This window comes from Vulpes vulpes, chromosome 9 (genome assembly GCF_048418805.1).
Source record: "Vulpes vulpes isolate BD-2025 chromosome 9, VulVul3, whole genome shotgun sequence".
Classification (NCBI taxonomy): Eukaryota; Metazoa; Chordata; class Mammalia; order Carnivora; family Canidae; genus Vulpes; species Vulpes vulpes.
The window spans coordinates 43,247,877-43,253,876 of NC_132788.1; positions in this window are offsets into that span (position 1 = coordinate 43,247,877).

A 6,000-nucleotide genomic window follows, 5' to 3' on the forward strand; every position below is an offset into this window, starting at 1 on the left:
GGGGCAATTTGGAGCCTGCGGCTGAGCCTGAGCAAGGAGGTGAGGTGAGGGAGGAATCTTCTGAGGAGGACCATCTGGAGATGCTGTTGTCAGGAGATTCTTGCTCATCTGTGCTGGGCAACTTTTGGCGTCCGTTACGTTTATCCTGACTCTGTAGGACTATTTATGTATGTGTTCCTTGTGCATGGCCAATAGTGAGGAAGAAATTGATGACCTTCACCTTGTACATCTTGGAACGGTTTTTTTCTTTTTTCTTTTTTTTTTTTTTCCAGAACTGCATTTGTAAAAATTAAACTAAAATTATGGTCCTTTAGCAGAATTTTCCATTTGCATTTTCAGTTTAAGAACTGTGGGAATTCTTATTTAAGTGTTTAATGATCTCTTCTTTTGTGATTCCTCTTAAAAACAGAGTGAGGGGGGATCCCTGGGTGGCGCAGCGGTTTGGCGCCTGCCTTTGGCCCAGGGTGCGATCCTGGAGACCCGGGATCGAATCCCATGTCGGGCTCCCGGTGCATGGAGCCTGCTTCTCCCTCTGCCTGTGTCTCTGGCTCTGTCTCTCCTTCTATCTCTGAAGAATGAATAAATAAATAAATAAATCTTTAAAAAAAAAAAAACAGAGTGAGGTCTTTAAGACGTATAAGAAATAGAACTTTCTGTAATTCCAGTCAGTTCTTATTTTCATTCCTATTCTACTGCTGCCAAAACCACAATCTCAGTTAATTCAGGATTCTCTCTGTCTTGTCTGTCTGATTTCCTGGAGGTGTTTCCGAGGGCTAACACTTCAGAGGGTGGTCATTCATCTGGTCCTTGAGTCACCTGGGCACGGAGATTGCTGACGAGGCAATTTTGCTCCCATTGCAGGTCCCATAGCTCTCCTGTGCATCTGTTGAGGGATGAGGATCTCTGAACGGTGGTGGCACATCAGCCATTCTATAAAGTCATTCCTGGCACAGTGCCCTCTACATATGGAACTTGTTCATGTTCCCTACAGATTCACAGTTTAAAATCTAATCTCCAGTGTGATGGTGTTTGGAGGGGAGGCCTTTGGATGAGCCCTTATGAATAATAAGATTAGTGCCCTTTTAAGAAGAGGCCAGAGAGCTGGCTCAGTCTTTTCCCACCATCTGAAGATATAAGCAGTCAGTGGTCTACAATTCAGAAGAAGGCTCTCACCCAAACCTGATCATATTAGCACCCTGATCTGAGACCTCCAGCCTCTGGAACTGTGAGAAATAAGTCATTACTGTGTATAAGCTGTGGTACTTTTGTTATGACAGCCTGAGCCATCTCAGGACCCCAGACTACTCTGTTCTCATCCCCCTCACTCACACTCCTCTGCTTCTCTTGCCCCCAACTATGCGATGTACAAGTGAGGTACCTGTGTGAAAGGAAAAAAAAAGAAAGAACCACCAGGTGTGCTGTTGATGCCCCAAGTCCCATTTGAAAGTCCATGGGTGCCATTTCAGTCATACTTGTTTGAAAATACTATCTAATTTTCTCTATCAGGCTAAGCGCCGGGGGGTCCTCTCTTCCTCTGTATTCATGTGGGTATAATGGTTTTCTGAAAGGAAGGAGACATTAATAGGCTAATTATGTCTAAGAAATAGGTACTTATAAAACTGTAAGACAGGCATTCCAGGAATTAGATGGTTCTGTTGACTGCAATTACACTCTCAACTAGAAGCCCCCATTAACATGTAAGCTCTCCAAGGACAGAGATTTTGGTCGACTTTGCTCCCTGCTGAAACCCTAGCACGGACAACAGTGCCTGGCACATAGCAGGCTCTCAGTAACCATGTGCTGAGTTAATGAGAAAATGAAAACCATAAGCCATAAAGTAAACTGGAAAAAAAAATAAAAAAAATAAAATGTGACAGAAAAATTAAATTCTTAATATATAAAGAGCACTTTAAAATTAATATGAAAAAAACCCTCTATAATTCAGCCAAAAAAACCCCCAAACATAACACCAGAAAATTGGGACATGAATAGAATATTCCCAAAAGAAGAAATACACGTGTCCAATAATAATCATTGAAGTTTGGCTACATTAGTAACGAGAATCAAGATTAAATTAAATAAAAATATTCTTTTTCCTGAATAGCAAAAAAAGGAAAAAAAGAGGTAACACTAAAACACTATCACAGACGTAGAGGCCACACACACAGGACTGGCAGGAGTAAACTTGGAATGTTTTTTTTGGATAGCAGTTTGGTAATGTAAACATTAAACAACGTTTATACCCTATCATTCTAGAAATTCTATGTTAGAATTTCATCCGTAAGAAAGCAAACAGAGATTGTGTGACTGAAGTTTTAAGAATATTGTCACAAGGGATCCCTGGGTGGCGCAGCGGTTTGGCGCCTGCCTTTGGCCCAGGGCGCAATCCTGGAGACCCGGAATCGAATCCCACGTCGGGCTCCCGGTGCATGGAGCCTGTTTCTCCTCCCTCTGCCTGTGTCTCTGCCTCTCTCTCTCTCTGTGTGACTATCATAAATAAATAAAAATTAAAAAAAAAAAGAATATTGTCACAATATTATATATATAATAGAGATAAATAGGAAATAACCTGGATGTCCCACAACAGGAGAAAATGGTAGACTGTAAAAAAAAAAAAAAAAAAAAGGTAGATTGTAGTATATTTAGAAAAGAGTATTAGTTATAAAAGACATCAGAAATAATTTTTAAAAGAATATTAAAAACATACAAGAATGATAAAATGTTAAGTAAAAAGTAGGCTAGAGAAACATATAATCGTAAAAACAATATTTTCCAAGGAGCTTTGACTACCGGGTCCTGATAAAACGTGAAGTTCAAAGGTAAGAGAGGGAGCTTCATGATAACTCAGAGCTGCATCGATCTTTTTTTTTTTTTTTTAAGATTTTATTTGTTTATAAGAGACACAGAGAGAGAGAGGCAGAGACATGGGCAGAGGGAGAAGCCACTTCCCATGGAGAGCCCAATGTGGAATTCGATCCCAGGACCCTGGGATCACGACCCGAGCCAAGGCAGATGCACAATCATGGAGTCACCCAAGTGTCCCTGCATTGTTCTTTCTACTCGTCTTGCTGGTGGAAACACCGCATGACTATCACCTCACTTAAGCCCATGGGCACCCTGTGAGATGGATACTATGATTCTCACTTTACAGGTGAGAGAATGTGTGCAGGGAGCAATTTGTTCAGGTTACAGAGCCGGTGAGTGGTAGGGCTGGGTTTCAGACCTGGACTCAGGCTCCTTGCGGCCACGCTGCTAACCTTGACCCACACAGCCGCCCACTGCAGGGTGCTGTGCCCGTGTCTGTGTGTGCATAGTATCGGGCAAGTTCTCCACAACAGTATTAGTGGTCATCCCTGGGTGGTGAGTTTTCTTTTCTTCTTTATCCCTTTTCACTCTTTTCTTAAGCATTTACAGCAAGCAGTACTTTTAAGGAGCCAGTGGATGAAAGGTGGCAAGTAGTAGTTTCCCTAAATTATAGATAGAGGGTGGTGGGCAAAGCTATTCTCAGCCCCACCTTCTGGGGCTAGGACCCGAGCAGCGAGAGCAGGTGACTCCGACAGTCCAGTCTGCGTACTTAGGAGTCTCTGCCAAGCACCGTGTTACTGTCACGTTGGCCTCCCTTCTCCAAGTCTTCATCCTCTTGAGGAAAGGGTGTCTGAGGAACAGGTAAATCACTTCTGTAGGGAAGTTTTACAACGTGTGATTCTTCAGGGATGAATATGCCTTCACTTAAAAAGAACAGGAAGGGGGCAGCCCGGGTGACTCAGCGGTTTAGCACTGCCTTCAGCCCAAGGCCTGATCCTGGAGACCCAGGGTCCCAGTCCCACGTGGAGCCTGTTTCTCCCTCTGCCTGTGTCTCTGCCTCTCTCTCTCTCTCTCTCTCTGTCTCTCATGAATAAATAAAATCTTTGTCTCTCATGAATAAGTAAAATCTTTAAAAAAAAAAAAAAGAATGGGAGGGACTGAGATTTTGGGTGACTTATATTTCTTCTGAATGTCTAAAAACACCACTTTGCATTAATTTTATTTACTCCTTTATGATGAGTTTCATTTGGGAAATATAACCCAACCTACAGGAGAATATTAAGATTTTTTTTGTGACATTGATAAATATACTAGGAGATAGTTAATATATTGTGGGCTAAATGGCAGTCTGCAGATATGTTGGGAACTGGGCTAGATGCCTCATGGACCACCCTTCTGCCCAAGACTCTCTGACACGTCATCCCTGCCCACAGATCACTTTCATCTACTTTGGGAACCAGGAGATCTATAAAAACATCTTGAGGCAGTAAGTGCTAACTGCATGGCTCAGATGGTAAGTGTTTCAGGTGGGAATAATCACTAAGCAGTCAGTAAAGAACCTATGGAGGATGTGAGTTTTGGGCTGTCCTTGGAAGGATCCTTTAGTTGAGGAGGACAAGGAACAGAGGCAGAGGGCAGATCATCAGCCCAGAGGAAGCAGAGGATTTACATAGGATATGATGGGACATAAGCTAATAGGTGACCAAGTACCTGGCTAGACAATTCACATTATGAACGGTATTGTCCACAATTTGGACAATTTTTAGTGACTTAAATGTTCATCAAAGGGACCATGTCTACATTTCTTTTTCTTTTTTTTTAAGATTTTATTCATCTATTCATGAGACACAGATTGAGAGGCAGAGACAGGCAGAGGGAGAAGCAGGCTCCCTGCAGGGAGCTTGATGCAGAACTCAATCCCAGGACCCTGGGGTCACGACCCAAGCCAAAGGCAGATGTTCAACCACTGAGCCACCCAGGTGTCCCTATGTCTACATTTCTATGGCATATTTATATAATGTGCGGTGAAGATGCACTGAAAATTTTGAGAAGGGAGACTTGATAGCAGCCAAATTTGGGGGAAGCTTCCTCTAGCACAGGAGGATGGGAGAGCGGCTGGAAGAACAGTTAGGTGACCATTTCAACTAAACCAGATGTGAAAACAAGAGGCCTCATTAGGATGGGGCCATGGGGAATGGAGAGAAGATGAAAGACAAAGGCTTAAGAAGAGAAGCAATAGGATGTCGTTGATAAACATGTGTGTAGGAGCTATTGACTTGGTGCTACCCATGGCAATAACTCTGGCGTTGAGAATTTTATTGTGTCATCACATCTAATTATTGCTTACATTATTGGTTTTTGTTTTTGTTTGATGAACATTTAAGTCACTAAGAAAGAAGTTCCACAACTCTCCTTACAGGCCTGCCATCATTGAGGCTTAATAAAATTTTTGACTCCATGGGCTGTTCCAGGAGGAACAGGCTCCATGCTCTGTTCTATTGCTATAGCCCTTACTAACAAGATTGTCTTTCTGATTTCTAATCTAAATATTGCTATATATTAAAACTCCCTTTCTCAAGTGTATCTTTTGTGAAGAAGAATAATTAGTTATTTCTGCCGATTATACACTTTCATATGTGTAAAGCAAGGCATCCTTCAGCTTGGTTTCATTATGATAAATGGCAGCAACCCCGGTAACATTTGTCTTTAAGTCCGATTTTGCAACACAAATTTGCCTATATGAGCAAGGTGCTTGTACAAAATGAAAATTGGATTCGTATAATGTCCTGGAGACCAATAACCTGGAAAGAATTTTATTTATTCATATATTTATTTATATATTAACTGAGGCATTACTTTGTGCCCCGAGGAAGACAGAACAATAACATAGTAAGAGGGAGTTTTGTAAACACAAAATAAGTATAAATGTAAATGAAAGGGTTGATGTATTTGATTAAATTTAAAATGTAGTAAAACTTATATTGAATAAATAAGCAAAAAGTAAATTTAATAAGTGAATCATAGACTGACAGAATAATTTTCTTTTTTTTAAGATTTTGTTTTTGTTTATTCATGAGAGACACACAGAGAGAGAGGCAGAGACCCTGATGCAGAACTTGATCCCAGGACCCCAGGATCACGACCCAAGGCAAAGACAGATGCTTAACCACGGAGCCACCAAGGCATTGAGAGAAG